We start from the raw sequence: 11,042 nt of genomic DNA, 5'->3' as shown, positions 1-11,042 counted from the left end.
TCTATTTATCTTATTTTTAAGCTTTTATTATGACTTTCAGGATTAACACAGCTAACATAAGAAATATATTAATAAATTCTCCCTTCCTCATAAAACACAAGGACACATCTAGGCGTCCCCAGTGGCACAGCGGTATGTCTGCAGACTTACAACGCTAGAAACTGGGTTTCGATACCGTGGTGGGCAGAGCACAGATAGTCCATTAAGTATCTTTGTTCTTTACTTCAAACAAACCTAAGAAACTAAAATCTAAAACTCACGACTTCCTACATTCATAAATACAAGTGGGCATATGATTGTTACACAAAACCTTTAGGATTTTACTATGTCCATCTTCAGGTTAGAAATAAAAGGTCTCTAATTTAAGACAATAAAACATGATTTAAAACATTCAGAAATCATACTATCAGGAAGTCACACATGGAATCTTTATGGACTTCTTAAAATGTATAAGGAATATATATATATAAGATCTACATAAGTATAGTAACTTATAATCATGTATTAGCAGCTTATACAGTGTTGAATATATCAAATAATAACGAATACTTCTTGAAGGTTAGTTTTAAATTATTTAATAAAATTCAAGATTTAAAGATTGATAGCAAAGTTTATTGTGCCAATTTTGATGTTTAATTTTTGTACATCAAAATCCCTTCAAAAGAAACACTGCAGTTAAATTGATGAATTTGCTACGTAGAAAGATTTATTTGTTTGGTGGTGCAGCTATGGACTGTAGGTTTCTTTAGTAGTTGGCCAATCTCTTTCTCTGTTTTAAATGAAAACAGTGATTGGATGATTGCCCACAGTTTTTTTAAAACCATTATGTTATCAAAGATGTGTAGATGACACTTTTACTGTCTTTCAGTTTCTTGATCTTGTTTATCAATTATTGGATTATCTAAATAGTGAGCATAACAGTATTCGTTTCACTGTTAAACATCAGCAAGATTACAAACTTAATAAATTCGATACATTAATTCATAGTAGTGATGTTAACTTTGGCAGTGAAGTTTACCACATTTGCTGGTTTAAAATTCAACTTTACAACCTATACGGCAATACTGTTAAAGGAAAACTTAATCAAGATCTTAATTCGTGATTCATATAAAATCTTAAACACCTATGAATTTTAACACAGAGTTTGATAATATTAAGAGATTCTTAGACAAAAGAACTTTTGATAGGTGATTATTTAAACAAACAAGATTTCATAAAACCACCGATGCATGAAGATCCTAAATGTTAAATGTTATAATTTAACTTGTATGTTAAAAACCCTCCTTTAAGGAACCAGATTGTCGTTTGTATTAATTTGTTTTAGACATACAGACAGAACTAGTCCAATGTAAACACCAAATGCTGTTTATTAATTTGATTGTTCTTATTGTAAACAAGGTTATATTGGATCAACAAAAAGATATTTCATACACGTGTAAGATGATGCATTTTTAAGAATACCGAATATACTGAATGTGAATTCAAATTGTTCAAATATTTTAATTTGTACAAATCCTCCACATAAAAGAGAACTTGCTCATTCATAAACAGAGACTGCACCTTAACCAAGTCACTTCACCATGTAAGTTGCTGCTTATGTTAGAAAACAAGATAGTGCATTCGTCTAACTATGTTTTGTTCTGATTTATAGAGTTATCCAAATCTTAAAACAGATTAAGTTCGGATTATTAAATCTAAAATACTTTTAATTTTAAGTTTCTGTTTTCGATAATGTGCTGATTATTATTAGTCATATTAGAGATGGGTTACACTTTCTCCGCATATATTTTCATAACATTCCTGATGTTTCCAATAGTTTTGTTGGTTCAAAGATCCTTAATAACGTCACACAAAATTTGAACAAAATACCATCAATACTACAGTTAGTTTCACCAGTTCTGTGAGGGTTACATGTGTATTTTACATAGAAAATGAGTGTTTTCACATATGCTTGTTAATTTGTTTTTCTTACATTGAAGTTTGTAACAGGCTGAAACATAAAATTGCTCAATATGATTTAATATTTGGACCCAACGGGCAGTGAAAGGTATTAAAACAAGCCTTGATTTTAGGGGTAAGAGCGAATGACAGTTTCACATCTAGCTTTTCTGTCACAAGAACAGCTTAAGTAATGTTTATTATTACAAACTTTAAAATTCAACATAACTGAAATCAACGTACAGAACTGTCATGAAATTCTCTACACAATAGTTCTTGTTAGAAATATAACGTTTCCTTTCATATTACGGTCGATGTATTGTTGTTACGTATCAAAATTCAAAAAATTAAATTCAACCCAAGCTGATGACGTTTAAAAACCTTAAAGTGATCATCTTTTTTCAAAAAGTATTTTTTATGAAATTAATTTTATACAGATATCCAATTCATCTTTACTCTAAAAATATTTATGTTAAATTACATTCTTTTTTATTATTTCAAATTGAAGCCCATGTGGGATTTGTAAGGAACATTATAAGTACTTTAATATAATTATAGGGTAATAGTTGTTTAGTTTCTCTAAATCAAATAACATCATTCGAATTGAGCCGCTCGAAGATCCAGATTATTCAACTTTACTGATTTGAAATGGGCTTTAGCATTATGAAACTCTTTTATAAGAGTAATCGCACCAGTGATCGAAACGTCATACTTGTTCTAAAAATAAATTTCTTTACCGTAGAAGCTGTAGCTTGTAAGAAAATGATAGTGTATTTTTGTAAGCCTGTTTGTGAAAAGTCATTACATATTTCAATGTTCAAGGATCAGTAAGGTTCTCAGCATATCAATTCTATCACAACGAAAGTAATTTATAATCGTACTTTATGAAGGTTTTGACACAAATTACATCTCAAAGTTCTTCTAGATGATGTTGTTGCTTTTGACTGAGCGTGAGGATACGTTACCGTATACTGCCGTATCATTTGTCATCATACTGTTGTTGTAACGTTGTTTTGTCGTTGGCGGGTCCAAAGTTTATTTCCTCCTTAGCTTTTCTGTACAGGCTTGTACACGTTGTAATCTGTAAGTTGTAGGTAGGCCTAAGTAACTTTACAAAAGTGCTCAAAAGGAAATACCCTACTAACGTAAAAATAAACTTGCTTGCAAAAAAATAGCTCAATATATGCAATAGCTAACACAGACACAAATACTCGAAAAAAAAATACTGACTGGTTCACTCTAGTGGCTAGAAAACTACTCTCTATCTTCTTAACTCTATCTTTGCTTCACTGATTCACTTTACAACCTTACTTAACTTACTGACTGACTCACCCGTGTTTATATATAATCCTCGTTCTAGATATATCGTAAAGCCTTTAGATTTTTATGGCGTTATTTTAAAATATTCTAGGCCTACTCTCACAAAGTTACCCGATTTCTAACATCATGCGTCCTCTAACTAACTTTTAAATTACAGCATAAAAATTTAGCTTATAAACTATCATACTTCATGAACATTTTGAGCCAATTGGTATTTCAAAGTTCTTCTAGCTGAGACTGCCGCTTTTATGCGAATCTCAGAAGAAGGTTATAGTATGTTACCGTGTCATTTATCATCATAGCATCATATTTTATGACTGTTTAATAAAAAGATATTTCAAGCTTCTTCTAGCTGCGATTGATGCTTTTGAACAACCGTAAGAACAGTCTTGAAAAAAACAAGAAAAATTAGTAAAATGTAATTATCAGAGTTGTCCTCAGGTATCATTGTTCGTTAGAAGAACATGAATAGTCTATTCTGTGAATTATCATGTCAACAATGAATCAAGTTAGTCTAACTTGGAATTACCATGTCAACAGAGAATCGGATGATCGAGTCTATGAGTCATTGAACCTATAGATATCATATCAACAATGAATCACGGCAATCGAGCTTGTTATCTATCATATCAACAATAAATCTTTTTTGTTGTTGTTTGTGCCTAATATAATATTATATTGTTTCCCTTTCGGGATATATTTACATACGAATAACACCTCTGTTTATCAGCCTAAGAAAGTTAATTTAATATTACGTGCTATTTACTCAACATTATTTTTTGCAGTCTTAAGTGAATAACGTAAACCAATCAGATCATCCTTCATTTTCAAAGAAAATCCAAATTGAACATATCATTATCGCAAATTTAAAAATTAAATGTAAGACCTTACTCATATATTGCTTTCTCCCTTTCGTATATTACTTAGAAAGTCTGTGAGTTGAAAGATAACAACATATAATCACTCACTAGGTAAGGAAACTCGTGATTTGACCAGCTGAGAACTGCCGTTTTGGGTAATGTTAGCTCTCATTAAGTAAGAAAAGCACAGAATAGCCGGCTGAGAACTGCCGTTTCGGGTAATGTTAGCTCTCATTAAGTAAGAAAAGCACAGAATAGCCGGCTGAGAACTGCCGTTTCGGGTAATGTTAACTCTCATTGCGTAAGAAAACCCATAGAATAGCCGGCTGAGAACTGTAGTTTCAAGTAATGATAGCTCCCATTATGTAAGAAAACTCATAGAATGGCCGGCTGAGAACTGTAGTCTTAGGTAATGTTAGTTCTCTTTAGGTAAGAACACCCACAGAATGATCGGCTGAGAACTGTAGTATCGGATAATGTTAGTTCTCTTTAGGTAATAAAACCCTTGCCATGACCATGTTAAGTATACCGAATGTATTTTGAGTTCGTTATTAAACTGATGTATTGAACTTATCACTTTTGTACCAAACAAAGATTCCTAGTAATTATTTGGTAAATGTCTTTGTTATAAAAGTTAGACTTAGACTTACGGTTTTTTTTCCTATCTACCAAGATTAATCTAAGGATGCTTGTATGTTTGTTTGTTATGGATTACCCGCAAATCTACCTAACTGCGCTAGCCGTCCCGAATTTTGCAGTGTATAACTAGAGGAAAAGCAGCTAGTCATCACCACCCACCGCCAACTCTTGGGCTACTCTTTTACCAACGAATAGTGGAATTGACCGTCACATTATAACGAATAATCATGAATAATACAAAGTCGATAAACTTGACAAATATTAAAGTTTACACTTAAGCCTTTTGTTTAAAAAATAGAGAGGAATCAAGTTAAAAGAAAAAACTTCCCGCTGGAGTAAATCCAATACAATAAATGTAGAAGCACTCTGTTTACCAAATACATTTATTTCAACAGATACAAATAAAACTCTTTTTATAAAATGCAATAGAAATGGAAAAGATCAGCATTTGGTGTTTTTAATTTACTCTTTTCCGAGAAATAAAAACCTTTTACTGTCCACGTGCAGTGTCCCTGTTGGGTTAGTAATAAAATCCGTGTTTCAATTCCCCGCGGTGGACAGAGCGCAGATAGCCCTTTATGTACCTTTGCGCTAAAAAACAACGATGTGCAGTTGTAGATATGACAGTAACTCAGAGAGACTGCGTGTAAAACACGCTGCAAAACGTATTTTCTAGCTTGGCTCTTGGATAATATTGTATTTGATACCTCATGCTCTCACGTACTAGATAAAGTTAAAGTATTGGAACAGATTGGATTTCGAATAAATACCTAATTCTTATTGTTTCAATGGTCATGGTCTTTCACCGCGTGACTTCTATAAAATGTCCAGCAATATATTTAGTGTTCAGCAAGGCTATTTCCTGAGAGGATGATTTTGTTTACTTGTTTCAGAATTTCGATCAAAGCCACGCATAGTCGTGCTAAATTTTGAACGTGTAGGCTAGAACGAAGGCAGCTAGTCAACAACATCCACCGCCAACTCTTGAGCTTACTCTTATCTGATCGAATATTGAGATTTGACTGTCACTCTAATAATTTACCAATGGCCCCAAAGTGCTAAGTGCATTTTGCGCAATATGTCTCAAACAATTAACCCTCAGAGTAATCCGGATACACTAGACCACGCATGACCGTTACATAAAAAACAAAACTACAGAGTAGGATGGAGAAATTATCCTAGGTTTGCCCAGAAGAACTTGTGTCAAAGGATTATGCTTTAAGTTAAAATAAATAATAAAACCTCTGGTGTTACATCGGAATGTACTTATTTTTATTTTGTTTTTGTGCGTGGGGGGAGTATGAATATGAATTAACCCCCAATCGCATATTTCATTCAAACCCAAGACCTTCAGGTCTATGTCTGTCGTTTTACACGTAACAAATGGAAGGTTAATCCCAAAATAACCACCACAGAATTATTTTCTATTTTAAATACCAATATGCATCATTTGTAAAAGCTTAAAGTTGTTTTAAATAGTTAAGAAACTTCAACTGATTTTCATCTGTTATTTTGCATGTTTTCAAAATACATTTTATTCTTTTATGGGATCATAAAGAATCGCGTTTTCTTGACATTACAGTTTCAATCCAATAAACAGTGTACTTTTAGTAATTATACTTTTATTGGTGTTTAATCAACAATGTAAAAGTGTAGACATCAACATACGCATAGTTAGAATAGAACAAACTTTTAGGTGACTTTATGCTACATTTAAAGTATTTAAACTTACAAAAACGAAACTTGAGTTCCGAGTTTTCGTGAATAAAAGAATAGCTATTCTGTTACAAATTCTGAAGGTACTAATACAACAAAGATTTTTCTGGCTGGTAATTATATCACAGCGTACCATTACATAACGAACATCAAGTGCTTTAATACTGTGTGTACTGAATATACTACTGCAACAAACAAGCTTTGATGATACTAATACAACAATGTATAGTTAGAATAGAACAAACTTTTAGGTGACTTTATGCTACATTTAAAGTATTTAAACATACAAAAACGAAACTTGAGTTCCGAGTTTTCGTGAATAAAAGAATAGGTTTTCTGTTACAAATTCTGAAGGTACTAATACAACAAAGATTTTTCTGGCTGGTAAATTATATCACAGCGTACCATTACATAACGAACATCAAGTGCTTTAATACTGTGTGTACTGAATATACTACTGCAACAAACAAGCTTTGATGATACTAATACAACAATGGATATTTTACCTACCAAATGATATCACAGCGTACCACTACGCAAGAAGTATAACTTATTACTGCAAAAGTCTTTAAAAGCATAATACAAATACAACTAAAGACTATTAGCTGTCAACTTACTGTTGCTGTTCTTTTAGCGCAAAGTTAAGCAATGGCCTATGTGCGCTCTGTCCACTGCGAAGAATCTAACCCTACATTTTAGCATTGTAAGTCCAGAAACTTAGAGCTTTAGAAACATCGAAATGCTTCAGTGTGTATTCAATTTATCGAAAATTATAACACAACACAATATTTTGGAATCTTATAAAGTCCAGTGTCTAACAAAGGTCATCTTTAGGTAAGAATCGAGTATTCCTCTGGAATTTGCTCGAGTTTAAACTTTTGTGCTATATCTAAATTTTCAGTAGGCTTAATTGCTACTTTAGATTTAATACAAATAGTGATACTTCACAGCGTTAAGACAGGAAATGCGCAGTTTTCAATTTCATAAAACTCCTGTAGATATTAGACTTACTATTAAGTAGTCAAATTTTGTTCATAATGGCATCCAGGTTTCCATAAGTAATATAAAACATACGCACTCGTGTGTGTAGCCTTTTAAAACCCAAAATGACCAAAAAAGAGAACTAAACCTGTCTTAATAACATAATTACTGTTCTAATTAGACTTTATAATGGTACAGCATACTGTATGTCACCTCGATGTCCAGCCTTGATATAACCATTTTCCCGATTTATTCAGTACTTCTGTGCCAGTTTATATAAGAACAATTATTCCAATAGATCCCAGTTTTAGTTTGAAATCAGCAAATTCACATAGCTATTATTTCGAATCTTAAGTTCCATCAAAATATGTTCATGTACAAAACAACAAGCCTAGTTTTAGCTTCACGGGTGTGCTTGCTTCTTGGACTGACGATATAAATACGTCACTACTATCAGCTCACTTATTGATCCCATAGAACTTAACATCTCTCAGGTGAGTTTTGTATTCTCTGCTTACATTTAAATATTTAGCATATTTCATTTTCTCCTTCTCCCTATTTAACAAACACAGAGATTATAAATTCCAAGTTTGGATGAATTACGTGTTCTTAGATTTACATTTTCAAAAATATCTTGCTAAACACGTCGTTATTTCATGGCTCACTGAATTCTATGTTTTATTTTAAAATAATATTTTTGCGCAATTCTCTTATAAGCTGAATGCAGGTGATTTTAATAAGCATAATATAAAATTCTTTGCAACATCTTTAAAATTAGTTTGTTGTTGTTGTTGTTTACACTTTCACTTTTGCAGTTTCAAGTAAATTATACTGTTTTTTGTTGTTGTTTTTTTGCACCACCTTATTAGTTATATCTTACACTTGGGTACTAACAATCCACCTCTTTAGATGTAGCCTACACGTTAATACTTATCTTTGACCTTATTAGCCGTAGTTAAAGGTCTATAATCACCTCACACTACGTTAGACCTAGCTACAAGTGAACAAGTGTTGGTATTCACCATTGATTAATTTGTTTTGTGTTTCATTTTGTTTAATGATAATAGAATTTAACGTGGTATTTTTCTGAATGAACTGTTACCTTTTCACTGAGTATTGTTGGTACAGAATATACAGAAAAAGTCGATCCATTGCGGTATTTTATAATTTTTAAATGGCGAAAGTTCAGTATTCTCATAATTGAGGGTTTGACTTTACTTAACTATTGACACCGTGTTTAAATTAGTCTACATTGTCTTCCAACTCCGTTTAAAGTTACAAATGTTAGCGTAATTATACAGGCCTCTTTTGGAGATTGCTAGTGAGAAGCTACAGAATTATTTACTTAGACAGATAAGTTTTAATATGCTTATTTCCATTTTGTAATATTTACGTTTCTTAGTGCACTTTCTTAACATTTTATGGTCTTTCATTTGTTTCGCAGTTTCTCATTTGTGTTTTGAGTTTCTCAGATATTTCATAGCAATTCTTGTTGTACGCTGCACACACATATATATAAGGTATTCTTTCGACGTGAAGTTTAGTGCTAAGAGTACGAGCTTCTCAAACTTATTTGAACAAATCTTTTCGTAAAACATCAATAAAAATTATCAAATAATTTCCACTTAATGTAACAAATTTCTCAATTCTGGTGATTATTATTTAAACCATTTCCACTGTATTGTAATATTGTATAAAACCATATCATTGCTGCATTATGCCAATTAAGACTAGTTTGTAATATCTTTAGTCACTGTTTTTATTTGTGCGACAGATAATTCGTTGTTTTCTGTTAATCTTTCCACTTTAACAAATCAGTATTTGTTTTCGTACCAATTTGCTAACGTATTAGCAAACACGCACATTAAACTAGCTGCTTCCAAGACTTCTGTGATGTTTGGTTTAAGCAAAAAACTTGGGTATCAATTTGTATTGCAGTCAACCGCAACTTAACAGGGATAAATATTCTAATTGCAAATTGTCTCAAAAACAAGCACGACCCACCAGGAATAAAGACCCTCTTTACAGTCGGGTACAGAATAAATGTTATTTTTGAAAAATGCTTTAAACTGAAGTGGAACCGACCAAGAATAAAGATCCTGTTTGCAAAACGTCTTTGAAATTAACAACAAACAACCCACAAGAAATAAATATCCTACTTTAAACAAGTCTTGCAATTAAACACAATCCACCAAAAATAAAGGTCCCCTTTAAAAAATGTCGTACATCCAAACTCAACCCAAAAAGAATAAAGCTACCATTTGAAAAAATATTTCATACTCAAGCACAACCCAACAGAAGTAAAGATGATGTTTGCAAAATGTCTTACAAACAAGCCTAGACCACTAAGAGTAACGATCTTATTTGAAACATTTTATACAATGAAGCACAACCCACCATAAATAGCCTGCTTCAGAAATATCTTATAATAACTCACCATCCACTAGGAATAAATAAAATAGTTTTTAAAATTATTTTGGAGTAAAACGAATTCCACCAGAAAAAAAAAAGAAAGAAACAAAAAAGATATCTTTTGGAAAATTTCTTAAATTCAAGCACAACTCGCAGAGATTATCGATCCTGTTTAAAACCACCAGAAATAAAGATTCTGCTTGAAAATTGTATTACAATTCGAGTTCAACCCCCATAAATGAAGATCCTGGTTGCAAAATGTCTAACTACCAAGCACAGCTCACCACAAATAAAGATCTTGCTTAAAACATGACTTATAATTAAGCAAAACCTACAAAGAGAAAATATTTTGTTTGAAATTTCCATACACTAAACACGACCCAACAGGAATAAAGATCAAATTTAAAAACTTACAATTAAGCACAATCTTCTAGAAATATAGATCCTTCTTGAAAACTATCTTACAATAAAGGTCAGCCTATTGAAAATAAATATTATGTTTTAAAAAAGTCTTACAATCAAACAAGCCACAAGGAGTAATAATCCTGTTTGAAAGAAATCTTACAATATAATAAGACACAAGGAGTAGTGATCCTGTTTTTTTTTAAAAATATTACAATTAAACAAGCCAAGGAGTAATGATCCTGTTTGAAAAAAAAGTCTAACAATCAAAAAAGCTTGAAATATTTAATATACTCTAATCCCTTATAGTGATGACACACGACGAGAAACACATTCGGCATATAATGCTGTTTGCATACAAGAAGGGAAACAACACGAATAATATCAAAGAAGTTTATGGAAATGTTATGAACGTTCGTAAGTTTCAAAGTTGGTTCAGCAAATGTCGCTCAGGTGACTTTAGCCTTAAAAACTGTGATAGCAGAGGCCGACATGTTGGAATTGTATTGATGCACTGAAGACGCTAGTTGAGTCTAACAATACGTAAACTTCAAAGGAATATGGGAAAACACCATAAATAATGTATTTGGGTGCCTCACAAACTCTCCGATAATCATCGTTTCCAACGTGTGAACGTTGCTTCGTCTCCTCTGGCGCGTGAATCATTTTGGACAGAATTGTCACCGGTGATGAAAAATGGATTCTCTGTGCGAATATTAAACGCCAAAAACAATGGATCAGTCCTAGACAAAAACAACTTCCGACCCAAAAACC

At 32.2% G+C, this 11,042-nt stretch overlaps 1 protein-coding gene across 1 annotated transcript in view; it reads right to left on the bottom strand.

Moving 5' to 3' along the window:
* Positions 1-2,880: 2,880 nt before the first annotated feature.
* Positions 2,881-11,042, bottom strand: part of LOC106460809 (ras association domain-containing protein 10-like) — an 86,146-nt gene continuing 77,984 nt past the window's right edge. Inside the window, exon 2 of the transcript XR_002610847.1 lies at positions 2,881-3,019. The gene's annotated coding sequence lies outside the window, so the exon portion shown is untranslated. The remainder of the gene's footprint in view (positions 3,020-11,042) is intronic.

This window comes from Limulus polyphemus, unplaced genomic scaffold (assembly GCF_000517525.1).
Source record: "Limulus polyphemus unplaced genomic scaffold, Limulus_polyphemus-2.1.2 Scaffold840, whole genome shotgun sequence".
Classification (NCBI taxonomy): domain Eukaryota; kingdom Metazoa; phylum Arthropoda; class Merostomata; order Xiphosura; family Limulidae; genus Limulus; species Limulus polyphemus.
This window is presented reverse-complemented; position numbering and strand designations above follow the sequence as displayed.